Consider the following 9,287-nt stretch of genomic DNA (forward strand, 5'->3'; position numbering starts at 1 on the left):
TGCCTTAGTATCTCAGCCATGCTCAGTCATTGGCTGGGACCAGCCCATAGGAAGTGTGGCCTTGGCACAAACAGGGTGAAGGATTTTACCTTAGGACTGTTAATCAATTAGTGTCCCCACAGTGAGAGAGCTGACAGGTGCCTTTCACTGCAGCCCCAGGATATAAGGTATGACATGGAGCCCTCCTACAAGCAGTTTACAATTCAACTTTCAGAATGTAGAAACACAGGGTTAGAAAAGACATTGATACCAGTTTGATTACCTTCCTAAGGCTTAAGAAGGCTGAACAGCATCCCTGCTATTCTTGGATACCTTAGAGTTGGCGTAGTCATACCTCCATGTGGAGTAGTCCCTCTTTGGGCACTTCTGGCTGTTAGAAAGTTATATTATGTTGTGACAAACTGTTTCTTCTTGATGCTTTAAAAATTAGAAATAAGGCTGGGTGTGGTGGCTTACTCCTGTAATCCCAGCACTTTGAGAAGCCGAGGCAGGAGGATTGCTTGAGCTCAGGAGTACAAGACCAGCCTGGCTAACAGCGAGACCTCATCTCTACTTAAACAAACAAACAAACACATAGCTCTCTGGGCTCAGACTTAGTTTGCGGCGACATGGCCAAATGCACCAAGAAAGTCAGAATCGTCAGTAAATATGGGAGCTGCTATGGGGCCTCCCTCCAGAAAATGGTGAAGAAAAATTGAAATCACCCAGCACACCAAGTACATTTGCTCTTTCTGTGGCAAAACCAAGATGAAGAGATGAGCTATGGGGATCTGGTACTGTGGTTCCTGCATGAAGACCGTGGCTGGCAGTGCCTGGACCTACAATACCACTTCCGCTGTCACAGTAAAGTCGCCATCAGAAGGCTGAAGGAATTCAAAGACCAGTAGATGCTCTTCTACTCTTCGAGACATCATTGGCCTATAATAAATGGGTTAATGTATGTAACAAAATTGCCTTGGCTTGTTAACTTTATTGGACATTCTGATGTTTGCATTGTGTTAATACTATCATTTTGGAGAAGCATGCAGAGATGGATTATTTTAATTCAGTTTCTTTTTTTAGTAGTCAAATGATAAAATATGGCATAAGTATACAAGTCTTCCAAGTTAGATATATCTATTAGCTTTTTATAAGTCTGTTCCTACCAGTTTGATTTTGAGATACATTGGAGCAAACTGCAAACTTTAGTGTTTGTTTGTTAGTTAGTTTGTTTTTTGAGACGGAGTCTTACTCTGTTGCCCAGGCTGGAGTGCAGTGGGGTGATCTCGGCTCACTGCAACCTTTGCCTCCCGGGTTCAGGCAATTCTCTGCCTCAGCCCCCCGAGTAGCTGGGATTACAGATGCCCGCCACCATGCCCGGCTAATTTTTGTATTTTTACTAGCGACAGGGTTTCACCATGTTGGCCAGGCTGCTCTTGAACTCCTGACCTCGTGATCTACCCGCCTCGGCCTCCCAAAGTGCAGGGATTACAGGTGTGAGCCACTGCACCTGGCAGTTTAATTTTAAAATTACAGTTAATATTTTTTAAAAAATGTTTTTAGGCTGGGCGCAGTGACTCAGGCCTGTAATCCCAGCACTTTGGGCAGCCGAGGCAGGTGGATTACTTGAGGCCAGGAGTTTGAGACCAGCCTGGCCAAGATAGCGAAACCCTGCCACTACTAAAAATACAAAAAATAGCTGGGTGTGGTGGTGCATGCCTGTAATCTCAGCTATTTGGGAAGCTCAGGCACCAGAATCACTTGAACCCAGGAGGCACAGGTTACAGTGAGCTGAGATCATGCCACCGCACTGCAGCCTGGGTGACAGGGAGACTCTTGTCTCCAAAAAAAGTTTCTAAAGGTATAGGATATACTAAATAATATACGTATACTGCCTCTTCTATTATACTTCTGGTGTTTTCTTTGACCTATACTGTATCAGCATTTTCAGGAAACAATATGAAACAATTATAATTTCCCATTAAATGTCTCTCTCTATATATGTATACATATGCATATATATATATATATATAAAATGATAATTAGCCTGGTGTGGTGGCCTGCACCTATAGTCCCAGCTACTCAGGAGGCTGAGGTGAGAGGTCACGTGAGCCCAGGAGGTTGAGGTTGCAGTGAGCCATGATCACACCATTGCACTCCAGCCTGGGTGACAAGAAAAGATACTGTTTCAAAAAAAAAAAAAAGATCCTCAGAAATAGAAGAAACTTTGGGGATATGTGCTAAATCCCCTCATTTAATAGTGTGAAATCAGACCCACAGAGGATAACCAAATTACCCAAGGCCACAACGTACCTAGTTACAGACAGAACTGGAGCTAGTATCTAGGTCAACTGCTCTTTCTACTCTCTACTCGGTTGAATTTTTTTAAATTTTCATGGAAAAGAACATTTTTGACAAGTTTATTGTCACACACAACAAGTTAATCGCAATGATTCAGATGGTCTCCAGTTTATTTAAAAGAAGTTGCCACATCTCCTATGAAATTACTTTTCTCAAACATCCTGTGAAGGGTGAAGACACGTAAGAGAAGCAAAGCCAAAGATAATTTCCAACCATCTAAAGTTGTTGATATTTAGTAGAAGGACCAAAAAAGCAGTATTAAATACACCACCCCACCACCTTCCCAAACCTTTTTACTAAATGTTAGATGACTACTCATGTAGTTTGGTATTTTACATAAGTTTGTTTTATTTAGGGTTTATTTGGGAGGAGTTGTTTCTCCATATTTACAAAGCTTTGAATTTTATAAAATACATTTCAATTTTAATTTTGAATTAAAAAGAAAAGATGGAGTACATTCTAAATCTTAGGTCTGAGCTTCGGTTGGTAAGAACTGCTAGAAAATGCTAAAATAGAAACAGTAGCACTTTGGCGCCACCTTGTGGTCAAATGTGAAAAGGCAGGAGAAAAGCGTTATGCATATAGCATAATAAATTTGTGAGGAGTTACATGTATTTACAGAAGGCAGTGGGGGGAAAATGTGTATGTGTGTGTGTATGTGTGTGATGAAGTCCTTCCCTCCTTAGCTTTAAAAGGAAAATATCATATTATAAATTCCAATACTGCCAATATTTGCAACAAATGTTTAATTTTGTTTGCAGCCATTCTATTTTATAATTATTGATAGGTTCATGTGTTTGCCTGGATGCAGGGATACCGTCCTTTCTAGGTTTTATTACATGAGTGATCACTCCTACCCGCTTCCACCCTTGGTAAAATTCACTCCATGGGAGTGGTGTGGCATCTGACTGGTAATCCGGCAGGCAACAGGCCCTTATCCTAGCCACGCCGAGAGAAGGGGCAAGCTCTGCCCCCGCGGGATGGGCACCATCAGAGTTCAGTCCCGACCATGCCCATTCCATGCCTGAAAATTGGCCAGACTGAGCCCCCCAGCCACAGGCTTCTCTGAGAAGCTTCTCTGGCCAGTTTTCAGAATGCCCATTTTCTTCTCAGACCTCAGGTACATGCCCCTGCCCAGCCTTGAGCAGAGTGTCAGCTCTGTGACAGCAAGAGCTTTGTTTTGTTCTCCACTGAATTCCCAGCCCCTAACCGTGGCTGGCAAATGGTGGACATCCGACAAACATTTGTGGTCACTATAAATTAATAAATAATAAAGCTCATATTCTGGCCCTCATCTGCCACTCATTTATTTCCTACTGTACCTAGAACCCAAGTGGGGAAGGGAGATACTCTTTATTGGTCCCTGTCAAAAACCCTGATTTCCCAGATAGTCCAAGAGTGGCTTCTTCAGTTCATACCATTCAGGTCTCTTTAAATGTCATCTCAGATGTCCTTTCCTGTCCTATCAAAAATAACACCACAGTCTTCTTTCAAATTGTTTCTTCGGTGAACAAATATTGTTTACTATGTGGTAGGTGCTGTTCTCAGCTCTAAATATATAACAGGAAACTAAAGAGGGTCCTGCCCGCCCTCAACAAGTTTATTATCTTGAGGAGGGAGTAGCCAAAATTGACAAATAAATACATAGCAACAGAGGGCAAAGGAGGTTCCAGGTAGAGAGAACCGCAAGTGTGAAGGCCTGTCCTGTTGGAGGCACTTGGAGACAGAGAGGGAAAAAGTGTATGGGTGAAGGCTGGGGAGGGAAGCAGAAGCTGGATTATGCAGGGCTTGGTGGATCATGGAGAGGGGCTTGGGTTTCTATTCTAACTGGGCTGGGCAGCCAATGGATATGTTAAGGATAACTGGTAGAAAGGGCTCATCAGCACACAGCAGGTGCTTTCAAGGTAATATGAGTGCTGGTTGGGTGCAGTGGCTCACGCCTGTAATCCCAGCACTTTGGGAGGCCAAGGCAGGTGGATCACCTGAGGTCGGGAGTTCAAGTCTAGCCTGGCCAACATGACGAAACCGTGTCTACTAAAAATACAAAAATTAGTCGGGCGTGGTGGTGCCTGTAATCCCAACTACTTGGGAGGCTGAGACAGGGAGAATCACTTGAACCTGGGAGGCGGAGGTTGTACTGAGCTGAGATCGCGCCACTGCACCCCAGCCTGGGCGACACAGGGCCAGAATATGAGCTCAAAACTCGTCTCAAAAAAAAAAAAAAAACAAACGGTAATGTGAGTGCTTAGTGATGACACGCATGATGGGAAGTGCAGTTGGTGCTGTATGGAGGTTTTGACAAAAGCCACAATAAGCTGCTTAGACATGTTGAGCCCATGTCCCTGAGTCCACTCCAGACATACCCCGGTGTGAGGAGAAGGGACTGTGGCATTTAGCTGGCACCTTGACAAGTGACTGAATGTCCGTGAGTCTTTTTTTTTTATTGCTCTCTAGCCCGCATAGCCTGCTGGACAATTATAATTTCTCATTAAATGTCTCTCTCTATATATATGTATGTATACATATGCATATATATATATAATGATAATTAGCCGGGTGTGGTGGCCTGCACCTATAGTACCAGCACGATCAGGGCTCACTGCAGCCTCGAACTCCGAGGCTCAACTGATTCTCTGCCTCAGCCTCCCCAGTAGCTGGGACTACAGGTGTGCACCACCATGCCTGGCTAACTTTTGTATTTTTTGTAGAGACAGGGTTTCGCCATGTTGCCCACGCTGGTCCTGAACTTCTGGGCTCAAACGGTCTGCCTGCCTTGGCCTCTCGAAGTGGTGGGATTACAGGTGTGAGCCACTGTGTCCAGCCTTGTTATTTTTTATTTAAAATTACACAACAGACATTTTAAAAATTAGGTCTTGGTTAGCAGTACACAATTCTTCATTTAATTTTGGTTGTTGCAATACCCAAAGAAAATCTTTGTTCTATTTTTAAAAATTAGATGTTACTGTACAAATTTTATCTACTATTAGCATTAGTTGGAACAGTTTTACATAAAAGATGAAAGTAACCTTCATTGTTGTCCTCCACAAATGCTACTTGGCATGTTAATGGAGTGAGGTAATAAAAGATTGACAAGAGTATTGTCCCTTTAGTATTTTGATCCTTTCTAGGACATCTAACATCAAGATCAGTTGATAAATACTGTCTACCTGATACACACATCATTGTTTTCATACAGTTCCAATAGAAGTTATTGATCTACCTGTGGAATTATGGAAAGCCAGTCAATTCAACAAGGTATAACAAGTCATCATACCATGTTTTAGGCACTGTGTTAAGTAATGGGGGTACAGTTGTGTCCTTGCTGTCATGTAACTTAAATTTTAATGGAAAAGACACAATTAAGCATGTTAATATAAACAAGGTGTTGGCTGGGCATGGTGGCTGATGCCTGTAATCTCAGCACTTTGGCAGGCCGAGGTGGGTGGATCACCTGAGGTCAGGAGTTCCAGACCAGCCTGGCCAACATTGTGAAACCCCATCTCTACTAAAAATACAAAATTAGCTGGGCATTGTGGCATGTCTGTAATCCCAGCTACTTGAGAGGCTGAGGCAGGAAAACCTCTTGAACCCGGGAGGCAGAGGTTGCAGTGGGCTGGGATCATGCCATTGCACTCCAGCCTGGGAAACAAGAGCGAAACTGTCTCTCGAAAAAGACAAAAACACCCCAAAAAACAAAAACAAGGTGTTGCCATGTTAAAGGATGAGGAATCAGCCTTTAGATGAACTTAACAGGCAAGGCAACCTTGGCTGACACCTGAATGAGGGGCAGCCAGTTAGTGGAAGAACCAGAGGGAAGCCTTCCAGCAAGGGAATAGGCTGTGGAGCAGAACAAGTAGGGAAGTGGACTGAGATGAGGCCTGAGAGGAAGTAGGGCATGGATTATGCAGAACCTTTGAGGTCATGGCAAGGTATTTGGATTTTATCCTAAGTACAATACAGAGTTTTAAAAAGGGAGCAACACAATCGGTTCTGGCTTAATTAATGCTTGGTACTAGGCCCATGGATCATAAGGAACCTGTACAAACCTTTACAGGCTGAAATGTCCCATGTCAAAGGCATATCCTCATCTCACCCAGCTGGAACAAGGACTGCTGCAGAAACTACTCTCAGTGCTGAAGGAGACAATGCCCTAACAATACCAACTCCTGACAAGTCCTGGAGTTAAGACACAGCCATGCAGTAACTGACAACCTAAAGTGAAGAAACAGCTAGGTGCTTAGGTGCTCATGAGTCCAGGGGGCCAATGTGGAGGCACAAGCTCAGTTACACAGCTGCACAAGTGTCCAAGGAAGCATTTCAACCACAGAAAACAAAGAAACCAGCATTCTCCTCATCCCCAAGGGCCAGGAATCTCATCCTTCCTCAGCCAAAGCCACTTCTACTGGAATGTTTTTATCACACATTGGAGACCCACATTTAATTTTGCTTCTGTACCCAGTTTTGGTAGTGATGCCACTGAAAGGTGGATTCTCTCACATATTAATTTTCTAGGGCTGGCATAACAAAGTACCACAAACTGGGTGGCTGAAGTGAAAGTTATTGTTTCACAGTTCTGGAGGCTGTTAAGTCCAAGATCAAAGTGTCAGGAGACTTGGTTCCTTCTGAGTGAGAGGGAGAATTTGGTCTATGCCTTTCTTCTTGCTTCTGGTAGTTTGTTGGCAACCTTCAATATTTCTTGATTTGTAGAAGCATCACCCCAATCTTTGCCTTCATCTACCCATGGTGTTCTCCCTGGGTGTGCGTCTGTGTTCAAATCGCTCCCAACTTTTCAAAAAATGTGGACACTAGCCATACTGAATTAGGGCCCACCCTAATGACCTCATTTTAATTGGATTACCTCTGTAAAGATCTTATCACCAAATGAGGTCATATTCTGAGGTACTGGGGGTTAGGACTCCAACCTACCTTAGGGGAACACAGTTCAACCCATAACACTGTAAAACACAAAGGTTAGATAGCATTTAAAGTCTGGGCTCAAAATTATGTCAAGTAAGAGATACCAGTAATAACTTCCTACTTCATGGTTTGACTGCATTTCTTTGCCAAATAAAAAACAAACGCAAAATTAGTTTTGGGTTTTTAATACCCTCTGATGAAAGGAATTACTTTCAGTAACTGCCATATACAGGAAACTTACCTGCTGCAGTGGCTAAAATTTCTATCCCTACTGGTTAGAATGAGAAATCATCCACACTTTCTTAGCTAGAGACAACTTTAAAAACACCAAATCTTTTTTTTTTTTGAGATGGGGTCTCACTGTTGCGCAGGCTGGAGTGTAGTGATGCTATCTCGGTTCAGTGCAATCTCTGCCTCCCAGGCTCAAGCAATTCTCATGAAAGCCTCCGCTTCCCCAGTAGCTAGGACTACAGGGACGTGCCACCACACCCAGCTAATTTTTGTACTTTTATTTGTTGACTGATTGAGACAGTCTCACTCTGTCACCTAGGCTGGAGTGCAGTGGTGAAATCTTAGCTCACTGTAGCCTCTGGCTCCCAGGTTCAAGCAATTCTCCTGCCTCAGCCTCCCAAGTAGCTGGGATTACAGGAACATACCACCATGCACTGCTAATTTTTGAATTTTTAGTAGAGACGAGGTTTCGCCATGTTGGCCAGGCTGGTCTTGAACTCCTGCTCTCAAGCGACCCACCCTCCTCGGCCTCCCAAAGTGCTGGGATTTACAGGCGTCTGCTACTATGCTGGGCCTCAATTTTTGTATTTTTAGTAGAGACGGGGTTTTGCCATGTTGCCAGGCTGGTCTCAAACTCCTGGGCTCAAGCGATCCACCTGCCTCGGCCTCCCAGAGTGCTGGGATTACAGGTGTGAGCCACTGCACCTGGCCCCAAAACACCAAATCTTGATGTTTGGTGATTTTAAATATACATACTGTGGTGGCCAAATACACCCTGTCTCAAAAAAGATTTGGTGTTTTTAAAGTTGTCTCTAGGTAAGAAAGTGTGGATGATTTCTCATTCTAACCAATGGGTATAGTTCATGAGAATTAGGAGAGGTCTTACATATACTTTGTTAAAATGAAGTATTTGTCCCTTTAAAATTTAAAATCCAAAAAATAAAATTGACAAATGGGTTCTGTATGAATTTACCTTTTGCCCTGTATATAAAGTAAATCTTCAAGATTCCATCAGGGAGATTATCTGCCACTAATAAATAAACGTACAAAATATGGGTCAGCAATTCATTATATTAAAATCAGAATAATCAAAATAGCGAATACAACAAAACCCGAACAGAAAAATTTAGCGACTGGATACTCTGGTCTACTAAAGTTTTGAAAAAACTGAGTCCTAACACTAAATGCTTTTTGTTGTTCCTCGGCTGTGTGGCACATTTCCACGCTTTTTTAAAGTTAATGGTGGTGATGCCTTGTACTGTCTAACACCTAGTCCAGCAGTCTCCTGTCTCTAGGCCTAGACTGTCGCCTTAAAGGTTAATTTAACAAACCCTTACTTGGACTTATTTTCCAGTGATTTTCATTTGAATATGGCTTCAATCCTCAAAGCTCCAATTTAAAAATTCCGAGTTTCTTTGATCAAAATATAAATTTGATAATTTCTTATGAATCGTATTCTTCTAAAGTTTTTAAGCATAAAGGTTGTTTTCTAAATACCAAAAATAAAAACTTGCTAATTTTAATTTTTTCACCAGAATTATTTCCTTTAGCTCATAAGGTTCTGAAGCTATTTTACATGAACAAAAGCAAACACAAACAGTATTTACTATGCCAGGCACCTTTTTAAGGGCCTTACAGAAAATGCCATGACACTTACAGGCATTCTTAGTAACAAATGACAGGTGAGGGAACTAAGGCACAAAGAAATCAAGCAACTTGTCTAAGGTGACACACGGTAATGGTGGAACTGGGATTGAAACCAGAGTTGTTTGGCTTCAGAATGTGTGCTCTCAATCAC

General features: G+C 42.7%; 1 pseudogene; it reads left to right on the forward strand.

Annotated features, from left to right (window-relative positions):
• The first annotated feature begins 571 nt into the window (after nt 1-571).
• Nucleotides 572-985, forward strand: LOC115838601 (annotated as a pseudogene).
• Nucleotides 986-9,287: the final 8,302 nt, after the last annotated feature.

The sequence above is a fragment of the Nomascus leucogenys genome, chromosome 15 (genome assembly GCF_006542625.1).
Source record: "Nomascus leucogenys isolate Asia chromosome 15, Asia_NLE_v1, whole genome shotgun sequence".
Lineage (NCBI taxonomy): Eukaryota > Metazoa > Chordata > Mammalia > Primates > Hylobatidae > Nomascus > Nomascus leucogenys.